Genomic DNA, 14,465 nt, shown 5'->3' with positions numbered 1-14,465 from the left:
TTCATACAGACAACTTACATATTGCTACTACAGCCTTGTAAGAGGTGCATTTGCCTGCACCAGGATTATTACAACTGCTTCTGAGTCACTGAGGAAAATTTGGCCCATGTTGATACACTACGCAGAGCATCTCTAAAAGTGATTATGTGAGAGCATTATGTAAGAACTACAACCACGGAACTGGAAATGTTATTGTCTTCACAATATTAAATTTACTTTTTCTATTCAAAATAAAGTGAAAAGAGTAACACTTTAAAAAGATAATGAGCAATTCAACAATAACAACAAATCTACCACCTACTCATTTTTTTCAGGTCATCCCATGCACCACATCATCAACCAACAGATTTGAACTGTGAACTGGAATGTTTCAAGACCATTCATTTCCAAATATAAACAGGATTTCAGCAGGAATCAAATTAACTGGAAGAGTAGAGGTTTTTTTTGCTGTTTTTCTGATCTGTTTATTTTAGCAACAAGCAAGGAGAGCTACTTGAAATCTGCAAAACAATGGAGTAACACAAAACACTATTGTGTAAAAACTTGATTTATGCAAGTTATTTTTCTCCCTGCATCCAGCTTGTCACCCTGCAGAAGAACAAACACAAAACATTTGTTCCTATTAATCCTGCAATTAAAGTTCTCAAGGATTTGTACCACAGGGCCAGGACTCTTTTCACTGCTCCATCTACAACAATACATTTGCATTCATTCCATCCATTGTGGTAAACAGTGTTTAGTGACCAGCCACATGTAAAAATCAGCAGTGATCCATCAGAAGTCATATGTGCTGTTAAATTAAAAAAAAAAAAAAAAAAAAAAAAAAACAGATTAGTACCCTTGCTAGCATGCATGTCCAATCCGTTGCAGCTCAGTTCCACATTACCAATTTGCCAGAAGGTTGAGGACAAAAAATACATATGGATTTAATTTTATTAAATATAAATACAAACATGCAATGTTTGCTTCCCTATCGATGAACAGAAGGTAGGAATATTCTCCACACATGGCTCAAAGCTGTTTGCAATACACTCTATCTGACCCTTCACTAAAACATGGGAAGAACCTCTTTCACCACCTGTTGATTTGTGGAATTGATTAAAGGCAGATTATCCAGCATCTTCTGTATGTTAAAATAAAATCAGTCAGTCAATTCCATCTTCCATGGCAGTTCTAGACTCAAAATCCTAAAGAAGTAACTCTTTAAGGGAAACGTTAAATATTTGGGTTTCAACAAGACACTACTACTGTTATGTATGGTTTTATTTGGTTTAGGTTATAAATCCAGAGTAAAGCCTTTTAGCTTCTAACATAGTAAAGACTTCCTTTAATAGGTAAGGATCTCAACTGGAACTTCCAAACACGAGTATCTTGTGCTAGAAGGTGGAGGAAAAAAAAAGTTAAGGCACACATTTCCATTTAACACACAGCGTTTCTGTGATATTCTCACCCAAACTCTGGTTAACAGCTTAATTAAAAAAAATAAATGTTGTTATTATAGTACATCCCTAACCAATCATCCTCACGTCATGCTTTATGCCCACAGATTTCTATATTTTTTAAAGTATTCTGCTACTGGTCTCAAATTTTTCTCAGCAGCTTTTTTTTTTTTTAAATGTGTAAAACAGTGTAATTAGTGATTAGCAATACTAAAACTGTATCCATAATGGTCTGAAGATTTAAGAAAAGTAAGGCATGGAGGGACAGGGTAGATGATACTGTCAGGGAAAAAATAAAACCTGAGCCACTTGGTTACATTAGATTCCTTGTTGGGATTCCTAATTAGGAGTCATGTGCTGTTACAAATAGATGAACTGATCATTGTACTGTATAAATTCAAATGCTCATTTGTACAGAGTCAAGCTTCTGGCTTATATAAAGAGACATACATTTTGTGGATCTGTATCTTCTCTTGATTTTGAAACCAAGAGCCTAAAATAATATCCCCAAAAAGTGATACAGAAGAGTACAGTTAAGTAACAAACAGTACCTTTATCTAAATGTCTAATTCTAACGCGTCAGCATTAAGGAATAATCAATAAAATATGGTAGTAGTTTTGTGTTGGATATGCTGATCTGCTAGCTAAATTGAGACCCTCTTGTGTTCCTCCTAAAAGTGTTCTTGCACAGCTCAATAGCTTTCATTTGGAGAAAGCATCTTAGAGGGTTATAGACTGAAGTCCTTTTAGAAATAGTGTTGCATTTCTTGCTTAGGATGGAAAAACAGGTATTTAATTTTGAGTTCTTTGGAGGAAATGCTGCCATTTTACCTTTCTTTATCTGTTAGACAACTATTTGTGTATGGATAACAGTGCACCAAGAATGGAGTGGAAGAGGCAATAATAGCTGTCCTTCAAGGTAATCAGTTGTGTATCTTAAGTATTAACAAATTTGCAGGTTTCAGATGTGCTGCAGCTCAGAAATGGTCATAATCATTAATTTATCAGAATTCAATTTTTATTAGATGAAACATGAATCTTCCTAAGCAAAGATACATGACAAAACAGTAGTGGTTTACAATTGCAACAGTCCAGAACTCCAAACAAACTTGAGTAATTTAATCCTGGCATGGAAACTGAATGCTTGGTGCACTGAAATTTGTGTCGTGCTACTGTGCAAGCACTTCGGTATAAAATGTCAGGTATAAGCATCTGGAAAACCACAAGCTGCTTATACCAGCTTCACTGCTCCACACCATCCCAGTCTATTTCTGCAAATTGGCACAATTCATATTAATTTACCCCTCAAAAAGTTATTGCCTTTACTATTTTTTTTGTCAGACTACTCTTTCAAATTCTTTTAATAGCCATGCACTTACACAAAGAGACTCGTATGCATTAAAGCACATTGATGACTGCTACAGTCCTTGCACAGGATAAAATCTAGCTCATTTTGGCAAATACCAATTAATTCACCTCATTTTTTTTTCCTAAATGTCTGTAAAGAGAGATACTGTGTTTAACAGAATTATTTAAAGCTGTTCTTATTGTTAATGCTGAAAATCTACAGGTTTACATACAAGTGCACATTTGGAAAATTAAAGACAGAAAACTGACTTATAACATGCTTAGGTATTACAATACAGAAAGCACTGGTTAAATAACAACAACAAACAACCCACAAGATTGTACATGTATTCTGACTAACTAACAAAGGCATAGACAAAAAAAAATAAATAAATAAAGGAGGAAAAGACTCAGGTCTTAGAATGAGCATGAGTATTTGAAATATCCAGCATATTTTTAAAAGTTTATTACAAAATTCTGCTTCATCATTCACACTTCAGTCATATTAATGTTGAAGCTATGAGATGCTAATGAAAGTTGAATTTCTGAGAGAAAAAAAGTTATTTCTTCATAAATATGTAAGTAAAAAAGTGGAATAAATAAAGGAATAGAAAATTCTTATGTTTTATTTTTCCTCCTCTGAGATTCATCAACACAGACAGCAGTACAGACAGGTTCTCTTGCCATTCTGAGCTGTGATTAAAATACCTGGGAAGGAGAATTAGAAAGTAGAAAACAATTAGCAGTTGTTATAAAAATTTAAAACATATGACAAGGATCCTTTGCACATTTTATGGAGATGGAATAATTTTCTCCCTGTCAATGCCAACTGTCAGATTTCCTCTAAACTTAATTTGTTTCAGCTGATTAAAGCCCACTGAGTTCCAATCAGTGGTCCCCTATGTTTCTCAAAGGAGGTCAGATGGGATGGCACGCAATTGTTCCTTTGGGGAATTAATTTCTACTGTCCATTGCCACATCATCCTATAAAAATTCTGACTTTAGGTATACCCAAGAAACAAAAATTATCTGAAGTCACTGAGGGAATTAAAAGTGACTGGACAGAGCAGTAACAAGTTTACATTCTGCCTCTGCTATGGTTAGAATCATAGGATATCCTGAGTTGGAAGGGACCCACAAGGATCATTGAGTCCAACTCCTGGCTCCACACAGGACCACCCAAAAATCAGTCCACATGTCTGAGAGCGTTATACAAATGCTTCTTGAACTCTGGCAGGCTCGGTTCTGTGACCACTGCCCTGGGGATCCTGTCCCAGTACCTGACCACCCTCTGGGTGCAGACCCTTTCCCTAACCCCCAGCCTGACCCTCCCCTGTCCCAGCTCCATGCCGTTCCCTTGGGTCCTGTCGCTGTCCCCAGAGAGCAGAGCTCAGCGCCTGCCCTTAGTTTTAGGGCACATCTCTATAAAAGACCCTGAAAATTTGGCAAAACAGAATTGGAAATTAGGGGAAAATACATAAGGGAAGCAAGAGTATCCTTTCTTGGTATTTCTTAAAGGAACTGTATATTTGGAGTAACTCCCCTTCAAAGCTTCAGGTCAAGCTCGATCTCCACATACGACCCAAACCTTGCTCAAAACTGACTGCAACACAGGCTAAGGACAAAATTAGGAGATGGTGACAGAAATAGAGGGAGAAAATTTGGTGTTCACCAAATTGTTCAGCATTCCTGTGCCAACTAGATACACAAGTAGACCCTGATTTCAACACCACATCTGTCTCCTTCCAAACACCAGGAGCTCCTTCCAGCTGTGCAAGTTCTAGGTTCACCATACCTTTAGCTAGTGCTGTTAGAAACAATGTAGGTATTAGTCTTCCAGAAGAGAAGTAACAGTTTCAAAGCATAAAGCCTTATTTCCCCTTTTGGAGTGTAAGGAAAAGTATCATGCTCACCAAAACAAAGACTGCTTTTACGTAGGTATCTTCATTCTGCCTTGCTCCTTTCTGTGTCTACCTACTCCCCACTGTTTATAGGTAGCAGTGACTGTGAGGCCTGTTACAGAGACCCATCTTCCTGTGGTCACACTGGCACTGCAAGGAGAATTTTTCCCTGTTCAAAGACATCCTAATTAAAAATACTGATTTTGGTTTGATGAGGACTTGGGGGTAGTAACAGCTCCCCATGCTTTCACTGCTTTTTTTTTTTTTTTTTTTTTTTTTTTTCTCACAAAGTCATAGAACGGTTTAGGTTGGAAGGGACCTTAAGAGATCAGCTAATTCCAACCCCCTGCCAGTGGCAGGGACACCTCCCACCGTACCAGGTTGCCCAAAGCCCCATCCAACCTGGCCTTGAACACGTCCAGGGATGAGGCATCCACAGCTTCTTGATTTCCAAAGTCAAGTCAAGACTATATATACTATATATGTATAGTTTATATTTATATATAAACAAAAATCAAGAACCACTGGTCAGCAAGCATCTAAATATTGTCAAAGAAATTGCATAAACAGCTTTATACAATTTTCAGCTGTACATTCATGTAAGATTTCTTTCCCCCAAGACTGCTGCAACACTCAGAGACCAGGAGGGATGGTATTTCCTGAGCAAGCAGTTACCACATCCAGTGTCTGGTCTGACCAGAGGTGTCCAACCCATGGCTGTATGGTACTTCACTACTTCTGGCATCCTAACAGAGCTCAAGCAACTTCCTCATGTTCATCTCCAAGTTGACCATCACTACAGTAGCAGAGTATTTCAGCAATAATAATAAATTCATCCTTCTACATCATGCCATGCTGTGCAGCTAGTATTGTCTTCATTTTACAGATGCACTCTTGAACCATAGAGACTCAAGTTAAATGGAAAAGTCTATTTATTTTGGACAGCAGCTTTAGCTCTGGTACTTCTGAATTGGTGAGACTTAATTACACCACAAATAAATAAATAGGAGAAGCAGGAGGGCTGTGAGAAGGTAGAACACTGAAGAGAAATACCCTTAGCAATGAGTTTCCCTGAATCACAACAACAGGGCAGAAGCATCAGGAACTTGGGATTTCCTTTGGGCTCTCTCAGAACAGCATAGTCACAAGACACAGACCACCACTTGCGCTTCTTCCCACCTCCCCAGTGCCACTCTCATCTTCCATGGGTCCCACCCAGTCCCCTGCATGCCAGCCACCAGCACTGCTCTCCATCAACCTCATCCTAGTTCTGGATTTCACAGCAACCAACCCTAAGATTTCGTCCAGGCAGCCAACCCAAGACCTGCTCAAAAGAGTCAGGCCCCACTGTCTCTCCTGATTCTTATCTCCAAGGACAGCTCTTTTTGCCCCTGCTTTTAGACAGGATGCTTCCTCATAACATTATCTGATCCCCAGGCACATCCTAGTGCCTCAATGCTGCATGGACATTAAGGACGCAAAAACCATCTCCAGTATTTCACTCTTTTCAGTCAACACTTCTGCAGCTCTTGTCAACAAGAAAAGGCAAATGCTGGGCAAGTCTTGCTTTATCCTGTCTTCTTTAGTGTGAGTGCATGCCCACCGATGAAAGCAGTCTGTGCCCTCTGGCATCACTGAACACGAGGACACTTGGAATGGAAAGCTGTGCCTCACAGTAGAGCCTCAGATGCGACGCAGCACAGTGATGCTGCTTTAGACCCAACACTTCACATACATCCTGAAAATAAAGAACATGCAAGGTTACATCAGGAAAGTATGCAAAGCAGCTATTATGGACGATGCACTAAAAACAATCTCACATCCAGGGCCTTGAATTTGATAGATTTGTATTAACAGTTTTATTTTGAAGATAAGCATAAACCTATTTCTGTACAAACAGCTGAATGTACTCAGCCCTCTACAAGCAGATGCACGCTACACTGCAGAGAGCTTGCAGTGTACAGCGTACAGCAAGACAGTAGGAAGCAGTAAGCAGACCATCAACTGAGCACTGGAGCTTTAATAAATGGTAATTCCACTTTAAACCTTTCCTTATGATTTCTTTCACATCACTATTTGATTGTTTCCACTCTCGGAGTGTCTAATTCACTGCTTCAGGTAAGACTTCCTAGTGAAGCATATCATGTTAAAAGCTTTCAGATGAGAGAGATCTTACTGAAAAAAGAAAATGCAGAAAAAAAAAAATAGGTATTCCAGCTTGTATATGGAAAAGAGTTTCACAGTCATGTGTTCCACATGGACCAGCCAATTCCTGCTACTATCATCGTTCCTAGCATATGAAAAATACATGCAAAGATAGAGGGTTTTTTATTATTTGTTTGTTTGTTTTTGCTATGGTCATATACTAATATCAACAGAATGCATGTATGGGACTTCCATCAGGTGGTTAAGTCCACACTATAAATTAGTGAAACTCTTCAAAAAATATTCAAGCAGAAAGTACCACAAGGGTTTTGAAGTTTGATCTAGGAGTGAGATTAGATTACTAATGAATTATTATTGGTATTTTGGCAGTAACATTTCAGTGCAGACAGTGTTCAGACTGACTCTTGGGGGAAGAACAAAAAAAAAAGAAACAAAGAAAAATATAGCCATAATCCCAGAGAAAAACATCAAAAAACCCACAGAGACTAACGATAAGATTCCAAAGGAGAAATAAAACTTGAACGGGCAAACTTATTTTGGTTCCTAACATAACTCTTTTCCTTTGTATTACTATTTGTAGTCCTGGATAAGAACTGTTTCCTTCTCTAAAGGGGATTTAAAAGCTTTTACAGCTTTCCTTCTCAGAAGCTGGAGAAGCTGTGATATATCAATCACCGATTAATCATCTCGGAACGTGCTTGTGTCAACAAGATGGCTGTCCTACCTTTCAGTGTGACTAAACAAGAAAGACACTTTGGAATTCAACTACCAGACATGCAGATGACTGAACAGATTTTTACATCAACAGCATATAAATATCAATTTCTGAAATAACAATATTAATAATTTAAAATCACAAAGTAAATATAAGGACTCGAGTGAATCCAATTTCACCAAAGCGACTTATAAATACTAACATTTTAGTATGCTCTTACAGCATTTATAAAATATTCAGATTGATTACTAAGCATTTCTACAGCTAAGTGTAGATTAAGGAATAACAAATAATATGTTTGCCACTATTTTAGAACATACTTCGATGGAATCTGGCTGTGTTATGCCTTAAGAAAAAATTGTTCAGTCCATATTTATAGTATCAAAGTCTTATCTTCATGTGCATGCCATATTTTATGAAGGTTTCTTGATACCTATTATCTGTAGGAATATTTAAGTGAACTATGTTTTACCTATGAATTTGTTTCATGATTATGTGTCTCAGAAGCTTTTTATACACAAGTGCAAAGGAGATAGCTGATTCTTTCCTCCTGTTTCAAGAGCTCAACTTTACAGTGAAATGGAAGGGAACTGTATACATAGAGGAATGTACATCCCCAGACTCAAGTTTTAATGGATGAGATCACCCACTGGAGGCAGACAAGATGGTTCTTGAGTATCCTGGGGCATGATGAAGGCAAACCACATTTCAAAATGAAAGTCTGCTCAAACAGTACTGCTGAATGAACCAGGTACCTACACTAACGGGGGTAACACTTTGTGCTTCAGAAGTGCCATGGATTTGCTTTCCATGCTCAGGAAGAAGTACTGCATACCCATGATTGCACAGATGTCAACTATGCCTTCAAAGATGAACAGAATATACCCCAGGTAAACCCAAAGCATTGCTCTCTGGCCACTGATTACAGAAGAATGTGTGAACTATAAAGAGAATCTTACATGACTGAGGCTCTTCTTCACACACTAAAAAGGTTACCATCCTCCACCAAAAAAAAAAGGTCTTGATTTAGCTAACGTAGCTTAAGCTCTGCCAACAACCCCACTGAAATCCAACTATGGCATCAGGCAGTTCCAAAAAAATGAAATATTGCATAAAGCTAAATAAAACGTCTTCCTTTAATAACTATCATCTCTATACAGACTAATGTCTAGTTTTCTGCTTTTCCAAAACAGAAACACAAAAAAAAAAGCATCATTTGTATTCACTCATGGCAAGTGAATCATCATCAGGTGCTTAAATAACATTATACTGGGGAGAAACAGAGGGGTTAATTTGCAGTTTCTAGGAAAAAAACAAACAAACAAACAAACAAAAAAAAACCCACAAAGTTCAGGAAATTTCTATCGATGTCAAAGGTAGTTTTGCTGAAGTAAGCAGTTCTGGTTTGGGCTTGTATAAGCAACTCGGTAAGCTATTCAAGACTGGTCAGAGGACACTAGAGATGCATCTTGTAAGGACTGCTTCTTACTGCTGATATTACCCAGCAGCTAAGTACACAGCGCCTGGTCTGGGCCATGCATCACAATGATTTATGAAGAAAGAAAATAATGCTTTGCTTAGGGTGTTCAGAATTTCCGCTTTCATCCATCTTTCACTTTTGATCACTGATAGATTTAATAGCAAAGTATTAAAAAACTTGCTCCTACTTCACCATTAAAAAGCACATTATGTTCTGTTTTGTTAGGGCACTAACTTTCCATGGGAAAGTCACTGCACGTGTCCCTCTGGTTTTATAATACTTACAGTTGTGTTGGGGGAATCCTATTGTTCCTACACAAGCTTTAAGTTCAACTCCGTTTTAAGTTCAACTCTATTTTAAAACTCTGTTTTAAAAATCAGTCAGACAGGCTTCCAAAGTTCATGAACCATTCCCTCCATGAGGGAAACACCCCTCATATGGAACTAAACACCTCCCAGAATAAAAACTTACCAGAAATGTACATGTTGGCTTAGACTCACCCATCAAGACTGAAAACAATGGGTCCAGCAAAGAGAAAATAAAGAAGCAGCTGGGGAACCTTTCTACCCTTCTGCTCAGAATCCTTTTTTTCTATGTTGCCATCCCTGGACTACGTGGACACTGTTACACGGGCCCCAGAGAAGATACAATCACTTGTTTTGTGACAAATGGGTTGTTATATGCTCTGTTCATATATGTACACATATGAAGCTCACGGGCAGCTGTCCTCTCTTCCCTTTGCTCCCATCTCCAGCATCAAATGGTAAAGATACCTCAGTGCATTCCTGAGGAGGAACAGAGAGAAGCCGAAAGGTCCTTTCCTCTTGTGTCACTGAAGAGTTAAGGAGCCAAAACTCCAGTTTGTTCTCAGTTCAAAAGCTGTGGAAAATTAACAGATCTACATGTTTTCCTCTCTACCTTCCTTTTTCCTCCCCAGCTTGTTCTTCCTCGCCAAATCCTTCCTTTCACAGGCAGCAAAGTAACACACACACAGAAAAGGAGCAAGTACTCCTCTCTCTGTTTTGCTAGTGCATTGTAAGAACGCACGGCCAGGAGGCCAAGATCTCCTGCTTCAGTGTGTAATTGAGAGATGCAGACAGAAGCCTGACGTTCAGGAGGAACTTGCTAATTGTACTGCTGCAGCCACAGATCAGTTCACTCAGGGACAAAGGGCTCTGCACAGTCTGAAAGATTTTGACCTGAAGGTTCAATAACTTTCTATCTTGGATGAAAACTGTATGACACATCCGGATCATGTTCTGAGATATCAAGGAGATACCTTCCCTATATCTACGTTTAATCTTGAGTAAAGCTGGTAGGAGCAGATGCTAGAATAAAAGCAAGACTTCCAGCTGGCTGCGGCAGTGCACCCACCACGTGAGCATCTGCTCCTGGCACAAAACAACACCGATGAACTGAAGGCAGCAATGGCTTTTTTGAACACTTGAAGGTCTTCACCATGAGCTTCGGCAAACATGCAATTCTTCTCCTGTCCAAAACTGCCTTCTGCCTCTAACAGTCTCTGCTCACACATCAAAGAAAGGCACGTTACCTTAAAGGATATCTGTCATAGTAGACAAGGGAGGCATCCTGGATTTAAGTACTTAGTTCTGCTAAACAAAAATTTTGGTATGTTCTTATTCAACCCATTCATGAACATGCAGCAATCTCATGTTAACCTGACACTGAACCACACTTGTTAGCAATAATTGTTTGCTTCTGTAAGGTTGTCACCTCCCCAGTGTATTCCAGTAACATGCTTCATTGAATATTTTCACTATAGTAACTTAAGGAACAACAGTAGCTCACTAAAGGGTGAAGAAGAAAGAAATTGAAGTAACTCGTCAACAAAAAGGGAAGCTGAGAGACCCTCTCAAGAATTAACGGCTGAAAGGTAATGCTGACAGTCCGAGAGGAATTAATTGCCTATGAAATTTCCTATGGCATTATTAATATTTTGTAATTAAATTCAAGATTAATAATAATAAAAAAATAACATCACTTTCCATGGTTCTGTTATTATTTAGAGTCCTAGGGGAATACGTGTATAAGATGACCTGCAATGTGAGATGACATGCCTTATTACAAAAAGTAAAGAAAAAAAGACAGATATTTTTCCGTTATTCATTTAATCTAAGGAAATAAGAGTTTTGAAGGGAAAAGGTGCATTGAGAAAGAAAACTACAGCTACTTTTTTTTCTGCCTGAAGGGAAAAATAACTATGTGCAAACACTGCAACTGCTACTTAGGCATTCTCCCATTCTCCAACAATTAATATGCAACCCCATTGCCACTCAAATAATTTTCTCATTTCCATTAATTGGGCTCAAACTTGGACAAGAGATGAAGAATCAACTGAGACTCTACAGGAATCACACCACAGAGTATATGCTAAGGATACGCTTATATGCTCTACCTGCCTATGTTTTGACTTCAGAGAATACTTATCTGCTTAGGATGCTGAAATAATTCTATTATCTGTATGAGCTCTGGAGCCCTAACGAAAGGTATTGAAATGTCAGAACAGTAAATGTAACACAAGTGGCACCTACTAAACAAATTACTACTGCACAAGCATATGGAAAGCCATTTTTTAACCAAAGACTTTGAAGCTCAGTGACATTTTGAGCAATTTTATTTTTAAAATCCATACTATTATTAATTCAGCTCAAATCTAATTCCAAGAAAAAGGTGGCAGGTTGCCACATTCAAAAATTTCCCTCCTTATTTTTCACAACATCACCAACACAGGTAACACAGCCTGTTCTTTCCTGCTGCATTCTCTTATGGTTTTGTGCAGCAGGCAAAAGGCACCTACTCAAGAATTCTTTTTTTCCCCCCGTTATTGCAGACTCATAAGAAGGCAGCAGACAGGACAGCAGCTTATTCGTGCACAAGTCAGATCCCAGGCGCACACACTCGCTGACTTTCCAAAACCCACAGATCGATGCCCATCTTACTGCTACGGGGGGCTGCCTTGGGATTTATTTTTAATTCATTTGGGGGAGGGGAAGAGCTGCAGACACACAGAAACAATCACACAGCAGTCTTCCTGGCTCCATTGCCATAACACTAATTAACAGAACCAAGACGATAACGCAGCAGGGCTGGCAGGTTCCGGGTCTTTAACTACTTTGAAACACACCTAGATTTTGACGAGTTTTAACCTGCAGACACTTCAGTTTATGGGCATATTCATCGCTGTGAGCATCCCAGCTAATCCAAATCAACATGCAGAGAGCACCATGCCTGCGAGAGCATCAGAAGTCAGGTTGTTAAACTCAGAAAACCTCCCGGAACGGTCTAATGAAAATTAACACAGGCTGTCCACCGCGAGCACCTTGGTGGCCCTCACTCAAGTCAAGCCCTTTCCATGCCAAGAAGCAGAAGGCTCATAAACGTTGCTCATTTTCACAGAAATCTCCTCAAATTCCCATTCCTAGGATTAAATCATTTTAATTGGATGGCTGCCTTCGTACAACTTTGGGAACAACCACAACAAGCCTCCGGTGAGCAGGAAAGCAGTTTCTGGAGCCCTTTCCCATGCAGCACGCAGGAAATAAGAAGTAAAACGCGCCTGTTCCAACACCAAGTGAGGAACTTTATACCCCCGAGTATCAAACAGCACTCAGACCGACTCGGCGCGTGAACGGAACGGGGGCAAGACGTGCGTTTCTAAAAGGCACGAGAAAACGCTATTTATAGGGGGAAATAAGCAAATAAATAAACTTGGGGCACAGTCAGGTGTTTGTTATTGACGGACAGGTTGAAATATCCCGCATACACACGCCGCTACCCCCCCCCCCACCACCACCCCACATCCTTCCCCTCAGCCCCGCTCTGAGGGGCGCGGGGCGGCGGCGCGTGCCGCGGCGGTTGGGCGGGCACCCACCCGACCGCCCAACCGCCGCGGCACGCGCCGCCGCCCCGCGCGCGCGCGCGCGTTCCCCTTTCCCGCCCCGCAGAAACTTACTTGCAAGGTGGCGGCAGCGGCGGCTGCTGCTGAGGCTGCTGCTGCTGCTGCACGCGCCAGCCCTCACGCGGCCCCCCGGCGCGCGCTCTCCCTCCCGCCCCGCGAGCCCCGGCGCGGCGGCCGCTGCTGCTGCTGCTGCTGCTGCCGAGCGCGTTCGGACATGCTCAGTGCCCGAGCCGCCGTCTGCCGCGCGGAACCTACCACCGAGGGAGGGGAGGGGGGATGAGGGAGGGAGGAAGGGAGGAGGATGAGGAGCGGGGGGAGAGCGGAGAAACAGGGGGGGCAGAGCTGGATGCTACCAAGAGGATGAGCTAAAAATAGGCGCTGAAAAAAAAAAAAAAAAAAAAAAAAAAAAAAAGCAGACGGAGCTTAAAGGGGCAGAGGCGAACCTGCTTGCACTAGTGATGGCTGAGGAGGCTGCGGGGCCACGGGCCGCCGGTGCGGTGCGGTGCGGTGCGTTTGGCCCCGCAACGATATCGCCTGTAGGGCTGCTCGGGTTAGGGCCGCGGCTACGGCCGGGCACGTTTACCTCAGGGCCGGGCAGTTTTACCTCACGGCTGGGCACGTTTACCTCACGGCCAGGCGTTTTTACCTCACGGCCAGGCGTTTTTACCTCACGGCCAGGCGTTTTTACCTCACGGCCAGGCGTTTTACCTCACGGCCAGGCGTTTTTACCTCACGGCCGGGCGTTTTACCTCACGGCCGGGCGTTTTTACCTCACGGCCGGGCGTTTTACCTCACGGCCAGGCGTTTTACCTCACAGTCGCGCCACCCCGCGAAGCGGCGGGTTCAGAAACGGCGTCTAGAAAGTGCGGGAGAGGCTGCGGGGGGGGTTTCCACGCAGCTTTTCTCAGGAAACATCCCCGTCCCGTCCCGAGGTGTTAGGTTTTAGGGTGAGGTTCAAGCTCATGCCAGCTCTCCAGTGAAGCCCAGAGCAGTCGGGTGAGAATGTGACAGGTCCCAGGCACGCAGCTTCCCCTTAAATAGCGAAGATGGGGCCCCTTCTAGGATTTGTTTCAGAAGAGAGGTGGTCTCACTCAAGTAAAAATGTGTTTCAAGCCTAACACCCATAGATAATTGTTAGAAATTAAAAGCCCACCAAATATTTGTGAATGGGAGTTTCTGATGTGTTTGAGATGCTGCAGTTTACGATTTCCTGCCTTCCTAAAAGACCAGAAAGCATAACCATGACAACGCCACATTGTTTTAAATTTATAAACATACTACAAAGCCTAAAATTATAATATCCTAGCTAAACTTCAGACTTTTGCTGAATTCTGCTTTTACAGATGCGGAAAAGTGGCACTGCACAAAAACTTTACAGTACTGAAGCCAAGTTCTCACTCAGGAAAGAATTGGACAGCAAAATGAGGATTCGATACTTTGACAACATCACTTATAAAAGTGTGTCAAGATTACCACGTTAAAAAGCTAATTTATTTCC

At 41.2% G+C, this 14,465-nt stretch overlaps 1 protein-coding gene across 1 annotated transcript in view; it reads right to left on the bottom strand.

Moving 5' to 3' along the window:
- OXR1 (oxidation resistance 1) overlaps window positions 1-13,084 on the bottom strand; it is a 268,713-nt gene extending 255,629 nt beyond the window's left edge. The window contains exon 1 of the mRNA XM_084509713.1: window positions 13,022-13,084. The gene's annotated coding sequence lies outside the window, so the exon portion shown is untranslated. The remainder of the gene's footprint in view (window positions 1-13,021) is intronic.
- Window positions 13,085-14,465: the final 1,381 nt, after the last annotated feature.

This window comes from Aythya ferina (genome assembly GCF_964211825.1).
Source record: "Aythya ferina genome assembly, chromosome: 2".
In the NCBI taxonomy this organism is placed as follows: Eukaryota; Metazoa; Chordata; class Aves; order Anseriformes; family Anatidae; genus Aythya; species Aythya ferina.
The sequence above is the reverse complement of the archived record's forward strand: the minus strand, read 5'-3'. Positions and strand labels throughout refer to the sequence as shown.